The 24,519-nt window shown below is 47.1% G+C and overlaps 1 protein-coding gene across 2 annotated transcripts in view; it reads left to right on the top strand.

Annotated features, from left to right (window-relative positions):
* The window catches only part of LOC144101913 (monocarboxylate transporter 12-like), a 93,409-nt gene that overhangs the window by 19,022 nt on the left and 49,868 nt on the right, over window positions 1-24,519 (top strand). The window contains exon 2 of one of the 2 annotated variants that reach the window (XM_077635135.1): window positions 22,092-22,140. The exons of the other annotated variant lie outside the window; for it this stretch is intronic. The gene's annotated coding sequence lies outside the window, so the exon portion shown is untranslated. The remainder of the gene's footprint in view (window positions 1-22,091; window positions 22,141-24,519) is intronic. 2 annotated transcript variants of the gene reach the window in all.

The following is a 24,519-nucleotide window of genomic DNA, read 5'->3' as shown; positions in this document are numbered from 1 at the left end:
GCGCTGGTGTAGCGATGGACGACTTGGCATTGCTTGAGCAGGGCCTCGACGGCGTCCGAGAGAAAAACACGGCCGCGGTCACTTAGAAGTTCTTTGGGGGCGCCGTGACGAAGAACAAGACTTTGTAGAATGAAGTGAGCGACATCGTTTGCGGTAGCAGATTTGAGAGCCGACGTTTCGACGTAACGGGTGAGATGGTCAACGGCAACGATGATCCACCGATTATTAGCCGAAGTAGTTGGAAGCGGGCCATAAAGATCAATGCCGACGCGGTAAGGTAACGGGCAAGGTAACGGCTGCAAAGGAGCGGCGGCGGAGTGGGGAGGTTTCTTGCGACGTTGGCAGGCGGTGCATGACCGAATGTGCTGACGTATGTAGCGGTACATACCTCGCCAGTAGAATCGCTGACAAAGGCGAGCATATGTTTTCAGTACACCAAAGTGGCCGCATTGTGGAGCGGCGTGAAAAGAGGCACAGATTGTAGCACGGAGGTGTCGAGGGATGACCAACAGCCACTTCCGGCCATCGGGGAGGTAATTACGGTGGTATAAGAGGCCATCACGAACGGCGAAGTGGTGGACTTGGCGGCGAAGGGTCCGGGTCGAATGATGCGGCGAGGGAGTGTTCAGGAAGTTTAGCAGCGAGGTGATCCAAGGATCCTTCAGTTGTTCGGAGAGCATATCAGGGATGTTGAACGAAGAGAATTCGTAGGCACAGACGAGGGCAGAGGTTGACTCGCATGGGAGTGGTGAACGAGAAAGGGCGTCGGCGTCCGAGTGCTTGCGGCCGGAGCGATAAATGACGTGTATATCAAACTCCTGGAGACGTAAAGCCCAGCGGGCGAGTCGGCCAGAAGGATCTTTGAGGGAGGATAGCCAGCATAGGGCGTGGTGGTCTGTGACGACATAGAAGGGCCGGCCGTAAATGTAAGGGCGGAACTTGGTAATTGCCCAAATGATGGCGAGACATTCTTTTTCTGTGACAGAATAGTTTGATTCCGCCTTGGTGAGGGCGCAGCTGGCGTAAGCGACGACGTATTCCGGATACCCAGGCTTTCGCTGGGCAAGAACTGCGCCCAAGCCTACACCGCTCGCGTCAGTGTGAATTTCTGTCGGACAGGCGGGATCAAAATGGCGAAGGATGGGGGGAGAGACCAGCAGGCGGCGTAAAGTGCTAAACGCGGTATCGCAGGCGGGGGACCAAGACGAAAGGTTCGGGCTGCCGGCAAGAAGCTGCGTTAAAGGGGCGATGATACTGGCGAAATTTCGGATGAAGCGGCGAAAATATGAGCATAAGCCTATAAAACTGCGAAGTTCTTTTAAGGTGGTTGGTTTGGGGAAGTCAGCGACGGCGCGAAGTTTGGCAGGGTCAGGAAGAACGCCGTCTTTGGAGATGACATGGCCTAATATTGTGAGCTGCGTTGCACCGAAGTAACATTTTTTCAAGTTTAGTTGGAGGCCGGCGTCAGTAAGGCTAGTGAGTACGCGCTGAAGGCGGTGCAGATGGGAAGGAAAATCTTTGGAAAAAACAACAATGTCATCTAGGTAACACAGACAAGTTTCCCATTTGAGGCCACTGAGAATAGTGTCCATCATCCTTTCGAATGTGGCTGGAGCATTGCAGAGGCCGAATGGCATCACATTGAACTCATACAAGCCGTCTGGGGTGACGAAAGCGGTTTTCGGCCTGTCGTTCGCTGCCATCGGGACCTGCCAGTAGCCGGAGCGTAAGTCGAGGGATGAAAAATACTCCGCTCCCTGCAAGCAATCCAGTGCGTCGTCGATTCGGGGTAGAGGATAAACATCCTTGCGTGTGATCTGGTTGAGACGGCGGTAGTCCACACAGAACCTGATGGAGCCATCTTTTTTCGTCACCAAGACAACAGGAGAGGCCCAAGGGCTGTGAGAAGGCTGTATTATGCCGCGCCGAAGCATGTCGTCAACATTGTCACGGATGACGCGGCGCTCGCTCGGCGAGACTCGGTACGGTCGCTGACGCAAGGGAGCGTGGGTACCAGTGTCAATTGTGTGAGAGACGGCCAATGCGCGCCCCAAGGAGGGCTGGGAAAGGTCGAAAGAGTTGCGGAAGCGGCAGAGAAGTTCCAAGATTTGGTCACGGTAAGCGGACGGAAGGTCGGGAGCGATGTTACGACGAAAGACGTCGATGGAAATCGGATCGGGCGCTGTCACACAACAGGCTAAGGCAGTAACTGAGGAACAGGCACGGGCATCGAAGAACTCGGAAGCAAGAGCAGGGTCCAGTTCTTCAATAGAGCCGAGGCATTCGCCGCGAAGAACAAACGACGGGCAAGAAGATGGGTTGGTGACATAGATGGCGCAGTGGCCATCGGAAATCGAGACAACGGCGAATGGAATGAGGAGGCGCTGATGGCGAGTGGCCGCTGCGGTAGGTGTGAAAAGAACAGGGCCGCTGAGGAAAGAGTCGGGGCGGAGCGGAACGAGGGCTGAAGAGGAGGGAGGTATGTCGGTGTCGGCAGCTACAAGAAGCTTAGCGGAGCGCACAGGTAGGTCACACAACGAAACATCACACAGGGGAGAAAGCTCAAGTTCCGCACGGGCACAATCAATCACTGCACGGTGGGTCGAGAGGAAATCGCAGCCGAGGATGACATCGTGAGAGCAGGCGGTCAGCACAACAAACTCGATGGTATAGGCGATGTCGTTGATAGAAACGCGGACCGTGCAGGCTGCGATGGGGTGGATGCGCTGAGAGGTGGCCGTACGTAGTGAAAAGTCAGACAGCGGCGTTGTTACCTTACGAAGTTTGCGGCGAAGAGCATCACTAATTACTGACACTGCAGCACCCGTGTCGACGAGCGCGAGAACGGGGACGCCTTCAACAGACACCTCAATCACGTTAGCAGGAGAACACGGAGGACTTAAAAAGTTCGCAAAACACGCTGTTCTTGCCTCCTGAACTGCGGCAGTCAGTTTTCCTCTGGGAGAGGGTCCGGGCGGCGGAGCATCGGAGAAATGGAACGTCGACGAGGGGAAGGCGAGCGGCGAGTAGGGTACTGGGAGCGATGTGTAGAGGAGGTAGAAGAGACATTAGGTAAGGGCGGCCCGGAATCGTAGCGGAAATTGCGCATGAAATCGCCAGAACGAGGAGATCGCTGACTGCAAAAGCGTGCGACATGGCCCGGAAGACCGCAGGAATAGCATATCGGTCGATTGTCCTCCGTACGCCAGGGGTTCGTAGGGTTTCGGCGGGGTCGACGAACCGGGACCTGCGGCGGGGGTATAGATGGCGGTGGAGCATAAAAGGCCGGGCTGCTAGGGTAGGCGGCAGAGGTGGGCGAGCGCCGTGTACCGGTGACTGCTTCAGCATAGGTGAGTGGCGCTGCCACAGGAGGAGGTGGGGGACTGGATGGCAGAACTGCAGCGACCTGCTCCTGAATAGCACGACGGATAGTGGGCGTGAGAGATGGCGGCAGGTCGTGCGGAGGGCAGACGGGGTCGGGAATGTGATGCAGCAGAGAAAGCTGGCGAGCGATCTCTTCGCGGATGAAGTCTTTAACCTGCTGCATGAACAGGGACTGCTCAGCAGACGAGCCACCAAGGGCCAAGCCAGCAAGACCCCCCGCAGGCGCGCCGGACTGCCGCGTAGAGGCGCGTTGCTTGCGGAGTTCGTCGAAGCTTTGGCACAGCTGGATGACGGTAGCGACGGAGGTGGGGTTCTTCGCCAGCAGCATCTGGAAAGCGTCATCGGCTATGCCTTTAAGTATGTGGTTGACTTTATCCCCTTCGGACATGGAGGGGTTGACACGCTTGCACAGGTCAACGATGTCCTCGATGTAGCTTGTGAAAGTCTCGGAAGGGAGCTGAGATCGAGCACGAAGACGTTGCTCGGCGCGAAGCTTCCGGACGGCGGGGCGGCCGAAAACGTCGGCGAAGCTCGTTTTAAAGGACGACCAGGTGGGAAGGTCGGCCTCATGGTTGCGAAACCATAGGTTGGCAACGTCCGTCAGGTAGAAGAGGACGTTGCTGAGTTTCACGGAATCGTCCCACCGATTGTAAGTGCTGATGCGCTCATAGGAGGCCCATTACAGCATAATTTTTTTAGTGCGCTAGCACTTAAAAAATTTATTGTGGGACTGTAAAAAGAATGAAAAATAAAGTGTCCCTGTGGCCATTCCCTTCATTTAGATGTTGTGTGTTTGTATATCTCTCTGTCCTTCTGAAGCCGGTAGCTGTTTGTCTGAATCCAAGCAACTCAAGTCCCACCGATGGCAGCACCTGCCATAGAAGAACAGTGGTGCATCTTAGCTTCACCGCTGCACCACTGCGCCACAAATGGTAGGAAGACTTCCAAGGATTTATGAATGGAGAGAATGACTAATTCCGCATATATGGACATTAACCCACTATCGCTATCCAAACAACTGCCGTCCGGGAACACTGGATCTGAACGCCAGAACGGAAGGGAAAACTGAACTCCTAGTGCACCAATTCGTGTTTGGCCTAACTGTTCAAATCGACCATCACTTTTTTTTTTGTCGTGCAGACACAGGCGTGATTGCTGTTGGCTTAGGTGCTACTTTTGCTTTACCTGCCTTTCTCAGCCTGTCCTTCTTGTGTTGACGCAATATTGGCCTCCTTTTATCAGTTCTCGGCTGTGACAGGATAGAAGTAAAAATTGTGTCCTGCGTGATGAAGGTATTTTTTACACAATACGCCTCACACAGTCCACTTACCTGTTGCTATCAAAACGTTGGCTGTTGGACACGACATGGCAGCAGGTATGTGGATCTTGTGGACTGTATTATCTACAGAATATCTTTGTCACGTGGTCGCTTCTACGTTGGCCAAAGTGGAAAGTTTTTAAATGACCGTGCGGGAGTATGCTAATAATAAACGTCAGATGCATGAAACTTGCAATTCATTGTCGCGACTCTGACTTCAAAGGTGGCAGCTGCTATGCCCCTGATTTCGAGATTTCTGTGGTTGCTGACAGCCACCCTATGCAAATCACACTTCAGATACTAGAGGTAGGACAAGCAGTGACTGTGCATGGGCACTGTCTCTTTCGCGGAGAGAGATTCACTATCTGTACCTGAACCCTGTTAGAACATGACCTTTGCTTTTGACATTCTATCCTGTAAGCCTTCTTTTTGGTGCTTTTTTTTTTCCTCTTAGATGTTCCTATATGCATATTTGAACTGATCTTTAAACTTTAGTTGAATGTAGAGCTTGTCCATAGCCTTCACTTGTCCGTGTTTTTCTGTGGACTTCATGTCAAACGTGGTAGAAAAAGCAATTTTTTTCATGTTTTTATTCACAAATGACAAACATACTGAGCCAAGCAGAATACATTCTGTGTACTGTTACACTATTTTAGTTTGCTGTGTATGTAGTTTGCAAGCTGTGGTGCACCTGGTAAAGTCAACACTTAATATTGTTACGACCAGATGTTACAACCACGAGTTTATTCAGACCGCGACGGGCGACTGAAACCAGCTGGTTCCACTTGCCGAGCATGAGACACAACCACCTTGCTCTACTCCTCTTCTGCTTACTCCGCAATGCCGACCAAGATAGCGACCAAATAGAATAGGCACCGCCTCTTCATGGGCATCACAATATTATTGTTTTTAGCAGATCTCTTTGTTTATTAATACGTCTGATAGGTGTGGAGGACCTCCTCAGTTTCTTACGGGCGTTAGCTGTGTGGTGGTTGGAGTACATTTATTTTGTCTGAAACGTCTAAAAACTTTTTAATGAATGTTTTATTTCAGAAAAAAATTGCTCATACTATAGCTTCCATTTACAATGTTGCACAGGCAGTAAATGCCGGCATTTGAAAATTGGCACAATTTCTGGTCCGAGCAAGTAGTGCAATTTGTGATGCATGAAGTGGTGGCACTTTCCCATCTCCCAAGTTCAGCCTATCTTGTGGTTCTAAAGTGCCAGCCAGGAGCCCTGCCTTTACTTCGCCTCAGGGGCAGCCACTTATCTTTATTGTGCCCGCCGCACCATAACGCGGGTCAGCCCTGTCTGGAATTGCACAGTGCCTCAGAAAGCGAGTGTGACAGCCACGAGGATGGCACATGTTTCTGGACATCCACCATAAGATCCAAGGTGCATGTGCCAAGCAGCTGCCATGCTGGCTCCAATGTTGTGCACTTCTGTAGCTTTGTATGGGTACTGTCTATGTTGTTCTTCTGGTGGATTGAATGGTTTTCAGCTAGAAGAGCACACATTTGTGGTTCCATAATCCAGCTGGAAATGGAAAGTTTTTTTCATCTGGGATGAATGTCCTGCATTTACTCCTGTGCCGAGCTGCAGCCACCGACAACGCCTTCTCTCAAAGCGATGGTCCTACAACCCTTCATCAAAATGACACAGATATAAAGCTGTGGAAGATAATTGCAAAGCTGTGTGACTGTCAGCTCCAAAATGTAACCGCACACACTGATTTCAATGCCAAGCACAGCATTTATTTTGTATTTTTGTAAATTTCCTTATTTTTAATACAAATCAATTCGGTGGCTCTCTCTGATGTTGGTGTTTGGGTTTCAGCAAGAGATGCATGTTGCATAGAAGATTGACTAAATAAATGGGACATTTTATTTCCCTCCCTCTCGATCAAAACTCTTGATGTCAAGGCCTAAAGGAACTCCGGGATTACCATCTGAAAGAGAATGGCAGGAATCCGCGTGCAAGGAAACGACAAAATCACCGTTGTTTGCTTCTTAAAACAGCTATTGGTGGGAATACCTGTAGCTTCTGAAAGCTTGATTTTGCAGGAAAAGTATACCTTCTTCTTTATGGAACGCAGCAGTCTATCGATACAGGCCCAGATCAGTTTTGTCATCAGTGTCCCATTAACTCTTGTGGTCTTAACCAATGGGGTGGGGTGGAAGTGGGGGGGGGGGGCGGGGGGGTGCAGCACCTCCTTGCTGCTTGCAGTGCATCAGGTTAGTTTATTGCAGTTGCAGAATAAACGGAGGGGACTGCAATCCCAATACGCAGCATTGTGTAAGAATTTGCCATGTTATACCTGACATGCATGGTGTTGTGTATTCTGTCTTTTTTGGGGAAAGGGAGAGTGCGTCTTCCACGAACGGCATCGTTTACTACTGCCTGTGTTTCTCGTCGCCCGTGTGCCCTCCTTTGAGTTTTGTGTGTGTGTGTGTTTCCTTCGCACGTGTGCGCGACGGGGTGCCATTGGGGACCGGAGCAGTGCGGGACACTCCCAGTTTTTGGAGCGCCGGTGTCTGGCCTGGGATCGGGTTTCGACGACGGCGCCCGGGAGGCGAGTTGGGCAGCGGAACGGCCGGATGCAGCTGAAAGCGGCCGGGCCCCTCGGACTCTCGGCAAGACAGTGGCCTTTTAGACGGCAAAGAAGAGAGACGTTTGTGCCGGGTGTTCCGTCTGACCACTCTTTGTGTATCCGTAAAGTAATTACAGTTTTCCTTGTCTGTTTGTTAAAGAATACGCCTCCGAGTCGTCACTGTTTCCTGAATTATTCACCGTTGCACGATTCGATCGCTCTCCCACACGAAGTTTTTCTCACAAAGACAACATGGTGCCGAAACACGGGAACTGCAATCTCCAGGACTTGGAGATCTTCTGAAAACTGGAACCAGGCTGCGACGGTAACGGAGAAAATGAGTGACGCCACGGTCCGTGTTCTGCGCAATCATGCAGAGATCGAAAGAAAAGGGAACAGCGCGTCGACAGCAAAATACCAAGCTGATCAACGAGGCCAAGGCAGCTTTGGGCGCGACAGACATCGGAACGCTGTGCTCCCTAATCGAAAGACTTGCAGCCAACAACGACGAGTTGCTTAAGCTGAACGCCGAATTGGAAGATTCTGTTGCCGATGAAGACTTCGCTTCTGAGTTTGAGACAGTCATGCGGTACGAGGACGCAGCCAGGGGCATGCTTGGACAGCTCAAGGCGAAAGAAGCTGAACTGCTCAGAGCTCCTCGCCTATTGGCTACACAGCCGGCAGAGCCACAACGAGGAAGCCAACATGGCGGCGGCGAAGCTGTTCATCGCAGTGCAGTCAAGCTGCCCACCCTTCAGCTGCAGACCTTCAACGGTGAGCTTCGACAGTGGCGCGGGTTTTGGGAGAAGTTTAAAGAAGCCGTTGATGAGAATGGAAACCTCACAAAGGGAGAAAAGTTTCATTACTTAAAAGGCCTTCTGAGCGGAGCGGCAGCGTCATCGATAGCCGGATTACAGGCGACAGGGGAATGCTACGACGATGCCGTAAACATTCTGTCCAAGCGCTTTGGCGACACCCGACAGATTATACAGGAGCATCTTGCCCAGCTGAGATCGCTACCATCTGTAACATCATCGGACGATGTGCGAGGCCTGCGGAACCTCGTGGATCACGTTCAGTGCCATGTGCGCGGACTGAATGGGTTGAAGGTGAGCTCGACCACTTATTCTGCCATGATGATAGACATTCTTTTGAAAGCCCTACCTGCTGACATCGTCGTGGGCTATTATAAACGGCTGGCCAACACTCCGGAGTGGCCGCTTTCAGCTAGCGACACTCAGAACGGTGAGCCTACATCTGTCACGAGCCCTTCAGACGGTGCGCTGGAGGAACTTCTAACTTTTTTGACAGTCGAAGTTGAAAGCCGGGAAAAGAGCGGTATTGACAGCAATAGAGACAACAAGCGAGTCAGACAGGAAAGCGAAAAGAAATCGTTGTCTCTCCCGCCGACGTCTGCTGTACTGCACGCAACTTCCAAAGTAAGGGAACAGTGCTTTTTCTGCGGCTCACTTACTCACAACGCTGCAGATTGTGACAGTGAAATAAACAGGGAGGAAAGATTGCAAAGACTTAAAAAGGACAACCGCTGCTTCCGATGTACCTTGAGAGGACATCGTTCGAAAGACTGCCGCCGCCGACTGAAATGCGGGAAGTGTAGCGGCAGACATGTTCTATCAGTGTGCGATCCAAACTGGAAGCCGAAGAAACTAGAGGTGACTCCAAGATTGGAGATTAACAGCTTGCATGCAAGCAGCCGAAATTCCCTCAACAATGAAATTCTTCTGCAAACCTGCCGGCTTTGGGCTATTGGAGAAGGTAGGCGCGGTTACATTCGAGGCATCGTGGATGGGGGAAGCAACTGCACTTTTATCCGTGAGGACATCTCTAAATTTTTAGGCCTCAAAGAAAGTGGAAAGACCTCGATCCAGCTGAGTACATTCGGGACTGCCACATCAGCACCAGAAAGACGTCGTCTAGTAGAAGTGCATCTTCGCAGCCAGTACAGTGACAAGGAATACATTATAGAGGCCATTGAGGTTCCTTTCATCTGCAATGACATAGTCCAGGTGCCTGTCGAAAACAACTTTGTCAGAGCAATAGAAGAGACAGGACGGCCCATCGCGGACAAGCTTCTATTGCCGGGAATGCCAGCGGTACCAGGAATTGGGCTTCTTATTGGCGCTGAACACATGTGGAAATTCATGACTGGCGAAATTCAACGTTCCCAGCAAAGCGCTGACTTGGTTGCCCTGGGGTCGGTCTTCGGTTGGATGTTTCAGGGTCCGATATCCGTGCATACCTCAGTTGACAGTTCAGCCAACTCCTGTGTCCTCAGGGTAAGCACAGTCCTTGAAAGCACGGAAAGACTTGTGAAAGGCTTCTGGGAATTGGAAAGCATTGGCATTATGGATCATACCGGAGGGCCGAATGAGGAAGCGGAAGCATCAGAATGAAGAACGGCCGCTACGAAGTCGCCCTTCCGTGGAAAGAAAACAGTGGACAACTTTGTGACAACCGCTTACAGGCACTAAAGCGACTGAAGAGCCTAGGGAAAAGAATTCAGCGCACTCCGGAATTTGGCGCGGAGTATGAAAGTACAATGCGGAGCTACATAGATTTGGGCTATGCCGAACGTGTAACACCTGAACAGCAAGCCACCGATCAGGTTTATTACATGCCCCACCACGCTGTTTTGCGCAGTGACTCAAGAACGACTAAGCTACGCATTGTCTTTGACGCCTCCTCACATGAACAAGGGTCTTCCTCCCTGAACGAACATTTTGAGAAGGGGCCTTGTCTCTTAGCTGATCTGGTCAAGCTGCTGATTCGTTTTCGACTTCATCAGGTCGCTTTGACAGCTGACATTGAGAAGGCATTTTTGCAAATCAGTGTCCGAAAAGAGGACCGAGACTCCCTGCGCTTTCTCTGGTTTAACGGCTTGCCTTCAAAGGAAGAACCTGATCCTGAAGTAGAAGAGTGGCGAATGAAGCGTGAGCCGTTTGGCACCAAGGCTAGCCCATTCCTGCTAAACGCCACCCTGCAATACCACCTTAAGACAGTTAGGAGCCAAAGCAGAGAATAGCTGCGCTTCTGGCGGAGTCGTTCTACGTCGACGGCCTGTTGCTTGGAGCAGACACAGAAAAGGATGCGGAGGAGATTTTCGCGCAAGCCAACGATATTCTTGGAGCTTGCGGAATGAGCCTGCGAAAGTGGTCGTCAAACTCAAAGCGCTTGCAAAACCTATTTGCGTCGCAGGAGGGACGGGATGACTCAACTGTAACAGTAAAAATTCTTGGCCTTATTTGGAATCCTGCAGAGGATACGATCACCGTGGCCACCAAGTCTCTCTCAAGGCGTTTTGGACAGAGAGCACAACTGCAAAAGACTTGTTCTACAAACCATCGCCAGAATATTTGATCCTCTGGGATTGCTAGTGCCATTTACCATACAAGCTAAGGCACTCTTTCAGGAATTGTGGCAACGGCACATCGGTTGGGATGACAAATTACCCAATGATATTTTCAGGAAGTGGGAAGACTGGAAGTCGGAGCTAATGGACCTTTGTTCACTGACCGTACCCCGATGTGTTGCTCCAGTAGTTCAACCGCAGAGTGTACAGTTGCACATCTTCTGCGACGCCAGTCAGCGAGCGTACGGGGCATGCGCCTACCTGCGTCTACAGGACTCCAAAGGCAGCGTTCACACGGAACTCATCTACGCGAAAGCGAGAGTTTCACCTCTAAAAGGTATGACTCTTCCCCGACTTGAACTGATGGGTGCACTGATAGGTGCTAGAATAGCCAAGTTTCTGGAAGGCTGCCTAATGATGTATGCTGGCCGACTGAAAATGATTTACTGGACTGACTCCAGCATAACCCTTCATTGGTTGAAAGGAAACCCTTTGCAGTGGAACCAGTTTGTGCGAAACAGAGTGACCGAGGTTCAAACCTGCACAGAGAAAGACCAATGGAGGCATTGCCCCGGTTCACAGAACCCCGCTGATCGTGTGACACGTGGAGTGACTCTACAGAGTCTTCAAGGAGACCGACTGTGGTGGTTTGGACCATCATGGCTTTCAGAGACAGAGGAGTCCTGGCCAGCTCTGAATGAGAGTTACGTCCCAACGCCTGAGGAAAGTTCGGAAGAAAGGAAAGAAGTAAAGGTGTTGCAAGTAAGGGCATTTATGCCGATCTTGGACCTGGCTCACCACAGTAGTTTTTTCCGAGTTTTACGGATAACTGCCTGGGTGTTCAGATTCATAAGTGCTTGCCGGAATCCGTCGGGCATAGTTTCTTCTTGTCTAGCAACGGAAGAAGTAGAAAGGGCCGATGCATACTGGTTGAAAGTCGTTCAGGAAGAAGCATACACAGATGACATATCCCGTCTTGGCCAAGGGCTCTCATTGAAATCTCAATCAAGTTTACAGAAGTTACAGCCCATTTTGGACACTGAGGGACTGCTACGAGTGGGAGGGCGGCTGCACTTCTCTGACGAGAATGAACAAGTGAAGCATCCACTGCTCCTCCCTCCCAGCCATCCGTTCACGGAGCTCGTTATTCGAGACGCTCATTTACGAACATTACACAGCGGCTCTAGAGACACCCTCACAGAAGTGAGAGAGAGGTTTTGGATCCCACGAGGATTTCAACAAGTAAAAAGGGTTGTAAACAAATGCAACATGTGCCTCAAAGGTCGCGCGAAGCCTGGAGAAGCTCCCACAGCGCCCTTACCAACAGGAAGAGTTTGCCGTTCTGAACCGTTTCAAGTGGTTGGCATAGACTTCGCCGGGCCGCTCTTCACTAAGGAGAAGGACACGGTCTCCAAATCCTACATTGCCCTCTTCACTTGCGCAGTTACGAGAGCAGTTCACCTGGAGCTTGTCTCGAACCTATCATCCGAATTGTTTCTGCTGGCTTTCCGACGATTTACCGCCCGACGAGGACTGCCATCAGTGAAATACACTGACAATGCCAAAACCTTTCAGAGCGCCTCTAAAGAATTTGCAGCATTGAGAGACCCCTTGTTTGACGGAAATTTCCACAACCACTGTTCCAAAACACGCATCAAATGGAAATTCATCGTGGAAAGAGCAGCATGGTGGGGTGGATTCTGGGAAAGGATGGTGAGGACTGTGAAAGTTTGCCTCCGTAAAATCCTACACCAGGCAAGACTCACCTTCGAACAGCTTACAACAGTACTGCAGGAGGTGGAAAGCATTGTTAACTCCCGCCCCCTAACCTACATTTCTTCGTCGCCAGAAGACCCCGAAATTCTTACTCCGGCGCATTTTATGACAGGAAAGAGACTTACGTCACTACCTTCTCCGTGTCATGATGTCAGTTCGTCAGCGCAAACTGTGACACGAAGGTGGATGCACCGCAAACGATTGCTGGAGCAGTTTTGGAGGCGATGGCGGTATGAATATCTTTTGACGTTAAGGTCGGCGCACACTTGCGGCAAACAACAAGCTCGACAGACCTCTCTAGGGGACTTAGTTCTCCTCCGCGAGGATAAGGCGCCGCGACACATGTGGAAGACGGGGAGGATCGTCGAAGTGATCCACGTAAGAGATAACCAAGTCCGAGCGTGTGTTGTGAAGCAGCCCAATGGATCCACATTGCGAAGGCCGGTACAACTTCTCTACCCCCTCGAGTTGTGTGTGTAGTGCTGCCACTGTTGGGGCCGGGAGGTTGTTGTGTATTCTGTCTTTTTTGGGGAAAGGGAGAGTGCGTCTTCCACGAACGGCATCGTTTACTACTGCCTGTGTTTCTCGTCGCCCGTGTGCCCTCCTTTGAGTTTTGTGTGTGTGTGTGTTTCCTTCGCACGTGTGCGCGACGGGGTGCCATTGGGGACCGGAGCAGTGCGGGACACTCCCAGTTTTTGGAGCGCCGGTGTCTGGCCCGGGATCGGGTTTCGACGACGGCGCCCGGGAGGCGAGTTGGGCAGCGGAACGGCCGGATGCAGCTGAAAGCGGCCGGGCCCCTCGGACTCTCGGCAAGACAGGCCTTTTAGACGGCAAAGAAGAGAGACGTTTGTGTCGGGTGTTCCGTCTGACCACTCTTTGTGTATCCGTAAAGTAATTACAGTTTTCCTTGTCTGTTAAAGAATACGCCTCCGAGTCGTCACTGTTTCCTGAATTATTCACCGTCGCACGATTCGATCGCTCTCCCACACGAAGTTTTTCTCACAAAGACAACACATGGCAAGTCAGCCTTTTGACAAGCATTCCCTTTTCAAGATGCTTTTCACCAATGGGAAACTATGAGAAGAAAGTGTTTAAGACCAGTGCATTTTCTTCCGTGAATTCTTGATTTCACTTTGAGATTCTGTCTGTCTTGGACTCAGTTGGCTTACCTTAACGAAATTCAGAATAAAATGTTTACTGCTATTATGGCTGCACAGCTAGTAGTATTCTGCTGTGCTTGTTCTTTTGCTGTAACACAGTGATGGAGCATTAGAAAGTGGCAGTGAGTGCTTTGAAACACCTTTATTTTTGCCTGCACTTCCTTGTGATTGAATACGCACTAAATGTACTTGTCATAAACTGTTATTTACGGAAGGTAGCTTAGAGAGCTCCCAAGGAACTGTGTCTGCTGTTAAGATAGCTCAGAGAAACCCACAGAGAGGCCCTTGTGCTCAGCTGCATAAAGACAGTTCACTTTATGCTAATCTCACACGTGCATGCCAGGAAAATACTATGCCACAAAAATACAAAATAAATGCTGCACTTCATCTTCATGTCAGTATGTGTGGTGCCATTTGGAAGCTGAATGTAACACAGGATTCTAATTGTCTTCCATTCCTTTATATCTGCTTCATTTTGATGAACGGTTGTAGGATTATTGCTTCGGGAGAAGACATTGTTGGTGGCTGCAGCTCAGCACAGAAGAAATTTCAGCATACTCGTATGGCAAACCATGACCCACGTGCCCCACCCAGGGAAGCTAGAGGAGAATCAAGAAGCAGTTTTAGTGCCATTGCTTTCAAGAAAGCAAGGTGCATACGTGGAGAATAGTGGCCACTGAATTTCTGCTTGCTTACATTCAGAGACCCTGAAGTGATGACACACCGAAAAAGGGAAAGTTATGTGAAGCTGTGACGTCGAAGGGGAGTGTTGCTCTGGACATGTGACATGTAGGTTGCACTCCTCGTGCTTTTACAGCAATAGCTGCTTGTATTACCCTCGAAACATTGTAGTGGTATGGCGTCACACTTGATTCATAGCATACCAGGAGGCACAAGCATCCTTGTTCCACTTAGGAGAGTATGTGCCCGCGCAGCGGTTATCAGTGAGGAGCTGTGAGGAAAGGAAAGGCGTTGTAGCGGTGTCATAGGTTGTGGACATCTGGACCAGGCTGTGTGTTCAGTCGTTGTGAAACACCATGCACAAAAATGAGAAATGCACACGGTGTATTACCATCTGGCCCAACAGTCAGTTACTGACTCAGGCTGGGAAGGAAGGGATTATGGAATGGGTGAAAGAGAAATGTATACAACTGCTGTATCTTACCGGTACTCATCTACAGGACAGAAACGTGGAGGCTAACGAAAAAGGCTCAGCTTAAGTTAAGGACAACACAGCGAGCTATGGAAAGAAAAATGATAGGTGTAACGAAAACGGGCAGAATGGGTGAGGGAAAAAATGCGGGTTAATGACATCCTAGTCAAAATCAAGAGGAAGAAATGGGCTTGGGCAGGATATGTAATCTGAAGGCAAGATAACCGATGGTCCTCAAGGTGGATTCCAAGAGAAGGCAAGCGTAGCAGGGGGCAGCAGAACGTTAGGCAGGCAGATGAGATTAGCAAGTTTGCAAGCATAGGGTAGGTGTAGCTGCAAAGGACAGGGTTAATTGAATGGGAGAGGCTTTTGCCCTGCAGTGGGCATAATCAGGCTGGTGATAATGATTAAAGGGGCAGAGACTTTTTCTTAATTTTTAGTGTTTGCTATCTGGAGAGTTTAAAAAATGCACAAGCATAAACATTTCCATTTTTTTTTTTGTGCAAAAGTCAGAGGACATGTCTATGATCCGTTTCATACATAGCAGTCAATGCTGCAGAGGCTGTGGAAGTAGTGTCCTTTCAAAACCATACTACACTGACATATATCATTTGTTCCTCTTGAAGCCTCAATGAGTGTCTGCACAGAAATATTGAGCGGTATAAAATGAAGTGCTAGCATTGGGAATCATGGTCGAAGTTGCGAGGTACTTTTTAGGCATAGAGTCGGAGCGATTGGCCCTACTAGCTGCATATCATAGCCTGGCATGCATTCTTACTTCACAAAGTGACGATGAGTCATAGGACAAAAATGTGGCAAGAGTTGAAACGAAGTGCAGGAGGTTGCCAGCTATGGTACTTGAGATTTGTCCCAACCAAATATGCCTACATCCATTTCGCTTGTATGGTGAACTACTTTTTGGGTGCGAACTTAGCCTGCACAAACAGGCGTGCTAGCTTTGGCAGCATAAATTGCTATGTATGAAACAACGTGTAGGTATTTGCAAGTATTTCTATGTGGCATTTATGCATCATGGTCCAGGCTGTGACAGCGCTTGTGCTGACATTACCAGCTTCTCTTTGTTTTGTTTTTCACTTATGCTGTCATAGGAAGCTTTTAAGAGTGTCTGGGATATTGCATTTTGTGGTCTCATTTGTCCATCAGACAAACCATTTGTCACATTGCAGACAATGATACGTGCCAAAGTTAAAATGCGTTTGATCTAGATCTCCTCCCCCCTGCAGGGCCCCCTTGTACTGAATTGTTTAGGGTCTAGCCATGCATGCTGTGGCCATGAACGTTGCATCAGAGTGTGGAGAGAGGGCTGCTTATCCATCCATGAACTTGTTTACAAGCTGTGCTTTATGAACAGGGCTGTGCTTTACACCTTGCCCCTGTATTGTGCAAATTCTCTCCACTGCGTGGTGGTCCCTGAAATGAAGGAACTGCTTAGCTCTTGCAGTGTGTTAGGAGGCTCTGGCCTGGGGACCTTGTTTTCGCTTTTTGTTTCATCGTTCTTGCACGTTTCTCTTTTATTTTTTCTCTTATATGTCCACATTTGTGGACACAGCATAAATACTGTCAAATCCTCATGCACAAGGCATAGTATGCATAAATGGCGGGCGCTATGAAAAAAAGGCTCAGTTGTGAAAAATCATCCATAGAACCGTTCCAAGCCAGGCGTGCTTAATGAACGTATAAAATCATTTTCAAAATGGGCGCCCGCACTTTTTATGGTCGCCCTGATACAGCTGCAGTCAGTGCAAGTTTTCTGTTGCTTGTTTTGCAAAGATAAGTGCTTTGAATTGCTTACAAGGGGCTGATTTGTTTGCACAGTTAGTTCTGACAAGAATGAGGAATAAGCAGTATAATTGGGGACCCTGGCACCTCTGTTTAGTCTTTATGTGTAGATGTGAGGTCTTGACAGAAAGTGCCTAATTAGGCATCTGGGAAGATGGGAATTTGCTCCTTTTGTTCATGGCTTACTTCTCAGTGAAACCTAAAGCTTTGAATATTCTTCTACGCCTGGATAATAATTTGCGTCTTAAGGGGCTAAAGTTTATCACCAACTTGTTTAATTGCCACATGTAGTGTGTAATACTCAGGGGCATCTATAAATATTTTTTTAAGAGAGTTTTGAAAGAATTTGAAGTGACGCTTTAAAAAGTTTCATATTTCAGTAGCAATGATTTAAAGGACTTTGGAAACCAAATATTTGCTTGCATGTTTTCTTCTTTAAAATGCTGCCTTATACATTAGCATACATGGATGATATTTGCTTACGACTGCTAATTAAGTTATAATCTAATTTCTTTTTGATGCTGTTACTGGTTTCAGCAATTGGACAATGGCTGTGACGTGTGAGGAGTGTTTAGGTCGTGTTAAGCATGAAAAGAACTGCAGCATAATCGCTGATACATAGTTTTAATTCACTGCAGTACATAAGCTAGCCTGCTTCAAGAGTTGGGCAAACAGAAACAATGTATCAGTGGTTATATTTCAGTTTTTTTTTTCATGCCTCACGTGAACTTAGCATTCCTCACACGTCACCGCTATCGTTTGGTTGATGAAACCAAAACAGAGCATGAGAGAAACAATTCATTTGTTCAACAGTTGTAGGCGAATAACATGTTGTAAGCCATGTATTCTAGTATCTTATGCATCATTACAAAGAAGAAAACATGCAAATGAAGTGAAGTGTCTGTTGTTGTTTAAGGGCTGAGAAGGTAGCAGTGATATTTTGCAATCTGGTGTGGCCAATTCTAGGTGCCCTGTTACCATGCAGTGTAGGTGCCACTATTTTCTGACCTAAACTTGCACTTACGACAATTAAATCTTGTTTGCCATTCAGACTTTTGTGTGTCACTACTGCTAGCTCAAAACTTTGTGTCAGATATATTCAATACTTAAACAGTGTACAATGCCATTTGCACTCGTGGAATGCTTTCCTTAACCAATTTACAACAACCAGCTGCATGCTCCCAAGCGTTCTTTCCTTCCTTTCCTTGTCTACTATAAGATAACTAAAGATTCCTGGGGACATTTCTATTTGCATCAGTGCAGAAATCACATAGGAGTAGGAGCTTGATGTGTATCTTGACACATTCAAAGCGACCAGCCTAGCGCAAGCCCCAAGTATCTTCTGTCTGCCATGCACGAAATATGAGACAGAGTTTTTCACTGGAATTCATGAGCTGCCAGCACACGCCCCTGCGTGCTGTTTGGCCTACATGTTGCTTCTCTGTTTAGTTGAGCATGAACCACACGCTGTGGCATGCAGTGTATAGTCAGCCGGGCCAAGGCAAGTGGCGATACGCCTCACTGAGCACATAACTGAATCTCGATGCCTGCCTTTGCGCAAAACTTGTCAAGTGACACCCACTGCCTTCTGTAATGTATCTCAATGCTTAGCTTCATCTGTGAGCATGCAGCAGTGTGCATGAGTGCCCTTGCTAGATATTTCTGAAGCAGTTATCACATTTGAGGGGGTGTGCAGTATCCACTGAAAATTTTTATATTTCTTGATGTATTTACATGAAAATTTCTGACAACATTGGAAAAAATAGATGACTACTCTCAAAATTTCACTGTCATAGCTTGAGAAAATTGTTTTCTAATACATTCGAGACAACTTGTAAGATATAACTAATGCTCACCTATTACGAACGAGTGGGATGCTACTGTCAAAATAAGCGTTAAGGCAGTGGCTACTTGTCCTAGATACAGTGAACAAGTGTGGCAACTCCACTCGGTTATAGCAAACGAGGCGGCACCGTAAACTCGCCCCAGTAACAGAAAAACTCGCGTTTCCAGCTTGGCACAGCGACTGGAGAGTCTCTCAGCCACTGCGACATCGCAGTGAAAGAACGTGTTAGCCCAGAAAAGTAAGAAGAAGGCGCCAATGAAACTGCAGGTAATCACTGGCCACGTGCGAACCAATGGACTACCCGTGTGGTCAATGCATATGCGCCGGCTGGGAAAATCATTCGAAATGCAAGCAGAAGCACATTGGGCATGAGACGGTGGTAGTGTAGAAAGTGAACGTTATATGCATGGTCATGGATCAAATAGCTGCAGCTGTTTGAAAAGTAGTATGCTTCGCCTGCCCAGTCAGCTTTACCTTTTGTGCTGCTAGCACATGCACGCAGAGCTAGATAGCAGGCAGTGCAGCTGATACATTCTCCGGACACGTGCACTACACTGGTTTCGTCACTGCATGGGTTCAGGAATGATAGATGACACTGTTGAAGACATCATGATCAGACGCATGTAGATTTGTTGCAAGGCGTCGTTGATGCATAGTTATCTGCATGTTGCCACGGATGACTGCGTTCATGTGGAGGACAACATCGCACAGCCGTGCTCTGGCGAAGCCATTCTAACAAATAGGAACCTGATTAATGTGGCTGACCTGCCACCTTCAATCACGATTAGTTTTATCCCATCCCTAGAGCAGATGTTAGGACACCGGCAAGCAGAACATGACCACCCTCGACAGCTCCATAGTGTGGCCTGCTTTGAAGAAATAGACCTGCATGGTGTACTTTTTAAGGAGTGTATGCCACTTTTGATGGACTTGGCATTTTTGGCTATTATGCTGGCAGTCCATTTACTACGAACATCGGATACAACGAACGCAATTCTCATGTTCTTCAGGTTCATTATAGGTGGGCTTGATTGTATATTTTTCCTCTGAATCTTGTGAAAGGGCTGCAGAATTAAGAAATTGCGGCAGAAGGCTGATTCAACACTCATTACATTGCTACTGGCATGTTACAGGTGAAGGCATTTTTAAAATTTGTTTCTTGCAGAGCACAAATTTTGTAATTTTGAATTTTTGTAATGCACTGTCTGTTGAGACGTCTAGCATTAGAAGAAAATTTCATTCAAGGAATTTAAAATTCGCAGGTTTGAAAAACGAGAGATTGTCTTGGCCTGCACTGTGGTCCTAGGCGTGCAACAGAAAAAGTAGGGTCAAAATAGATAAAGCTGTTGTGCAGAAATCTGCTTTGCAAAGTGAGTATCTAGGCAGAAAACCGTAATGGAGAACACAACACGCATTGTTCGAGCATTTCCTCACAATGCCCTGCTGCTGCAGTTCATGAACCAATTTTTTTAGAGTACTTCTTAGTTGATTTCAGCAGTGAAACCTCGAGACAGCATAAAAAAAACGAGGCACACAAGTGGATACAAGTTTCAAAACATAAGTTTGCCATTTTTTGGAATTTCAAAGCTGCATCTACCTTTAGCAAGCACAAAGCAAAAATAGAGAAAGTTGGGTATTACGGGTCGTGTAGCAGCTTCGGTTGTGTGTTTAAAAAGGAGACAGACTTGTGCTATGTATACTGTGAATTGAAAATACTTGAGTAGCCTCGTGATTGAAATGCTGCACGTTGCATCTGAAAATAATGGCACCCAGCCTATGCACATTGTAGTCTGAAAGTTTGTACTGAGTACATCTTGCTGCTCCTCTGTCTTCTTTTTTTTTTATGGGGTGACGCAGCTTTGAATCTTGAAAAATGGCCAAAAAATTGATTTTTTGGTAATGGTTGTATCCTCTTGTATTCGTCATTTTTATGCTGTCCCAAAGTTTGTTTGCTCAAATCGACCAGGAAGTACCCTACAAAAATTGTTCTGTGTACTGTAACGGCTCTGCATAGCAGGGAAATGCTCGAACGTTGCGTGTTTTTCTCTATTACGGTTTTCAGCGCAGATACTCATCTTGCGGAGCAGATTTCTTCATGACTTCTGTTTTGACCCCTTTATTTTGTTACATTCCTAGTACAATAGTGCAGGTCAAGATATTCTTTGTTTTCCAGATTTATGAATTTTAAATTTTCAGTATCAAATTTTCTCACTGTGAATATGTCAATGGACACTGCATCACAACAATTCAAAATCACAATTTGTGCTTTGTGAAAAAAAATTGTAGTTATGTCTTGACCTGTTGTATGCCAGTAGAAATACAGTGGATGTTGAACCAGCCTTCTGCCGCATTTTCTTTAACTATGCAGCCTTTTCAAAAGATTCAGAGGAAAAATATGTGCTAGAAAATAATGTTCTGAAGATGTAACAGTGAAGTTTTGGGAAAGTAGTCATAAAATTATTTCTAATCTGCTCAAAAAATTTCATGTCAATCAATACATCAAGAAATGAATAATTTTTGCTGAAAGCCACATACCCCCTTATGTGAAGAAACTAGTATAATTTTATATTACTTGGTTTTTACGTGGGCTGTTTTCTTTTTTTTTTGCCCTAAACCTCTTCACTTTCTCTACCGCTGGGGTGTCCCGGAAGCAATTTGCATGCGTTCTTGTGGAGGCAGCTTTTGCATGACACAGAGGGGGCCCTTCCAAGAGGCTTTATCAGTGCGATAACTGTCAAGGCTTGGGGTCACCCGGCGCCCTTCCCTCCTGTGACCTATCGGTGATAGACTCGATAGAAAGAGTAGTGGCCGCCGATAGCTTTATCAGGCTAAGAGCACCTTTGTGAACAGATAGGTGCTCCTTGCACGTGGGGCAGATATTTGAGAGGAAAAGGGCTACTGATAGTATTCGCTGACAAGGGCCTGACTGAACGCAGCCCGATGGCCACTCGACAGACTCTCTAATCCCGCATGATGGGTGCATCCAAGGGGCCTGGCCACGTGCAGTGCACATTTGCTTTTTGATGCGCATATACTATTTCATCTGGCATCATGTTGATTTTGGTGGGGCCAGGTGTAAACATCGGGGAAGCCCTGCGAACGTCAATCAATGGTTGCACGTGTGTTGGCATCTATCTCTAACGTGATGTCAAGATCTGCGTATTCTGTCCAAGGCAGAGCGCATGCTAGTAGGAAGTTAGAAGAAACCTTGGTGCTTTGAAAACGAAGAAGTTTTTCCGCATATCACAGACACACTTGTAGGGGGGGAAATTTAGATCCTTGTTTGTTTTATTTTATTTTGGTGTGCTGCCGGTTCCAAATGGGGTTTTTGCACACATGGGTATAGCATATGGAAAAAGAACAGAAAGTTTCGGAAATACCACTTACACTGTGGGATACATGTTGTTGGGACCACTGGCACAATAACACTTATTCTATCAGATTATGTGTCGGCAGAGCCTGCTTAGCAAGCTCTATAAATTTGAGGGATGTTGGCTGCCTTGTAATGGAAGTGCCTGTTTTGCTCCATTCCTGCTTTGCTTGTGGAAAGAAGGAAAAGTAGCAAGTTTTGAAAAAAGGCAAAATTGACAGGCCTGGAAAGAAAAGCACTGAAAAGATGAACAGGGAAACTGCGCACATATCTCAGTTCTTGTTTCGCATTGTGTTGGATATTATCAGCTGCCCTTTTTGCAGTGTTGCAGCACGGCTGGTTGCTTGAAAGAGCTCATTACGTGATGTGCAAGTAAGTAGCAGCAGCATCTTATTCATTGTTGTGTGCTGATTTGAGGAGAATGCAATAGATAGCTTAAACATGTTGCATTACAAGGTTGACAGTAGATGTTAGTTAGAGCCCTGTTCTCTTACTGGGAGCTGGCTGTTGTTGGACTTGCATCCTGCTTGCATTCCATGTATCATTTGAACTCTTTCTTGTTAGATATTAACTCATGGACTTTGATGTCTGATGGGTCAGAGTGAGCTAGCTAGCTAGAAATCCCCAAAAGGCAGTAGCTGTGCCTGATGGGGCCGCAGCCCCGTTGGCTGCTGTGGACACACTACCACATAATCCCAGAGAATAATACAGTAAAAGAGGCACAATAATACAACATGGTAAATTAGGAGATAACGTGAATACCGGTACATCAAACAATAAGTTAAATAAAGAGTTACAAAACATATGGATCAGCAGTCATCTGAGTTTACACGTTTACAGCTTTCAGAGTGAAGGTAAAGACCTGGAGTGGAAGTAGGATCCAATTAAATCAGCCCGGCACTGGATTTAGTTTTCATTTAGGAAAAAGTCTCTGAGCGTTCATCTGAGTTGCTGCATCGGGTGGTAGTAAACAGTGTTTCAGCTATTTCAGAAAATTTGTTCAGCAAATATGGTTTTGGAAAGCTTAGTTTTTGATTGCTATATGTTGCGCATGAATGCAGCCTTGGTATTAAATCTTTTCATAATTACATGGACCAGAATTCAGATGATATTTTGTTTGAAATGTTTTATCTGTTCAGTACTAGCATGAAATTTCCTGGGCCAGTTTGTATTTATACAATTTGTGGATGGGCAATATCTTGTTAGATTTAAAATGAGGTATAATGTCTTCCCAAAGTCCTAATTTTCATATTGCTCACACTGCTTGCTTTTGCAAAAAAAAGAAAATTCAATCTAAGTTAGTGTTAGGCACTGTGGACCATCATAAACAAACAGTAACAAAAATGTGAATGTGTGAGCACATAGTAGATTAGATTTGCCTTTTCACCTGCGGCGGGCCATGATATCTTATTTTATTCAAAATTCCGAGAGTTCTTCTGAGGTAACTTTAAAGTGCATCAACATAAGGCATCCGTGAAAGGTTTTAATGAAATATTACCCCTAAAAAACTGATGGCTGTTTGATAGTAATGTTCTGAAATTTTAAGTATAAGTTAGTAGGCAGATGGGTTCCTCTGGCTGGAAGAGTAAGTATTTAGTTTTACTGATGAAGTCTATTTGAACAAAGCCGCCATCAATCCAGCCCACTTAACCATTCATTAGCCTGACGAAACATCTCTATTATGTTAGTACTTGAGGAGAGCACATTTGTGTCATCTGCATGTAAAATTTACTTCATGTTATTTGTTATGTTTACGATATTATAAAATTATATCACTTCAAGTAAGGATCCTTGCGGTACGTCATGTTTTACAATTCTGCTGTCAGATTTGGCGCCATTTTATGGATGTGAACTAAGCTCTGGAGGTTCAGTAGCTTTTAATTAATGACCATGCATTGCCACGAATTCTGTACAATGGCAACATCCTTAAAAGTGCAATGTGTTGTGCACAGTCAGAAGCCTTTCTAAAATCCAGAAATATGCCACTGTGAATATTCTCCTTTGAGCGTTTCCTAGAAAGTATGCGTTCTTTTACTTCAACAAGTGCATTTGAGAAGACTGATCATTTTGTGAACCCAAATTGTTCGCTTGCTACACTGGAGCACTGAAGCAGCACGTGAAGTTTTGCCCTCTCTTTGCTGTATTACTAAAATGGGGCAAAATTGGCATGTGTCGCATAATTTGCGTGGCACAGGGAGGGTGTGAGCTGCCAGGATGCCTGGTGGCCATGGTTCTGTTGCTCACATCAGCTTGAATGGGTGCAGCATGGAAAAGATTGTTGGACATTTACGCTAGTTCTTGCTTTTCTTAGTAGTGACGGATGAACAAGAAAAACAAAAGACCACTGAGACCATGTGATGGTCACTGTTTGGAAGTTGTCACGAGCCCATGGCACAAAAAAGAAAAAAAGAAAATTGGGATCTGTTTGTTTTAGTCTGCCCAAAGGCAGGCAGTGAAGTCATTGCTTCCTCATTGAGCCAGAGTTTATTGCTTGTTAGTTGATGTTTCTGGACAAGTGCAGCTGTGTTCTTGGAGACCTAAATGTGAGGCCCCTTTGCTTTCCGTGTGCATCATAGCCAGTGCGCAGCTGCTTTCAAGCATGAAAGCTGTGCGTTTGCATTGTGTTTGTTCTTCTCTCTTTTGCATGCGCCACATGTTGCTCGGGTTCTGTTTGGCCCCTCTGAATCTGAGCTGCATAGAAAAGTGGGTCACATGCATGCCCCAGCTATTTTTGCTGGAGGAGTCATTTTC

Source organism: Amblyomma americanum, chromosome 8, assembly GCF_052857255.1.
Source record: "Amblyomma americanum isolate KBUSLIRL-KWMA chromosome 8, ASM5285725v1, whole genome shotgun sequence".
Lineage (NCBI taxonomy): Eukaryota > Metazoa > Arthropoda > Arachnida > Ixodida > Ixodidae > Amblyomma > Amblyomma americanum.
This window is presented reverse-complemented; position numbering and strand designations above follow the sequence as displayed.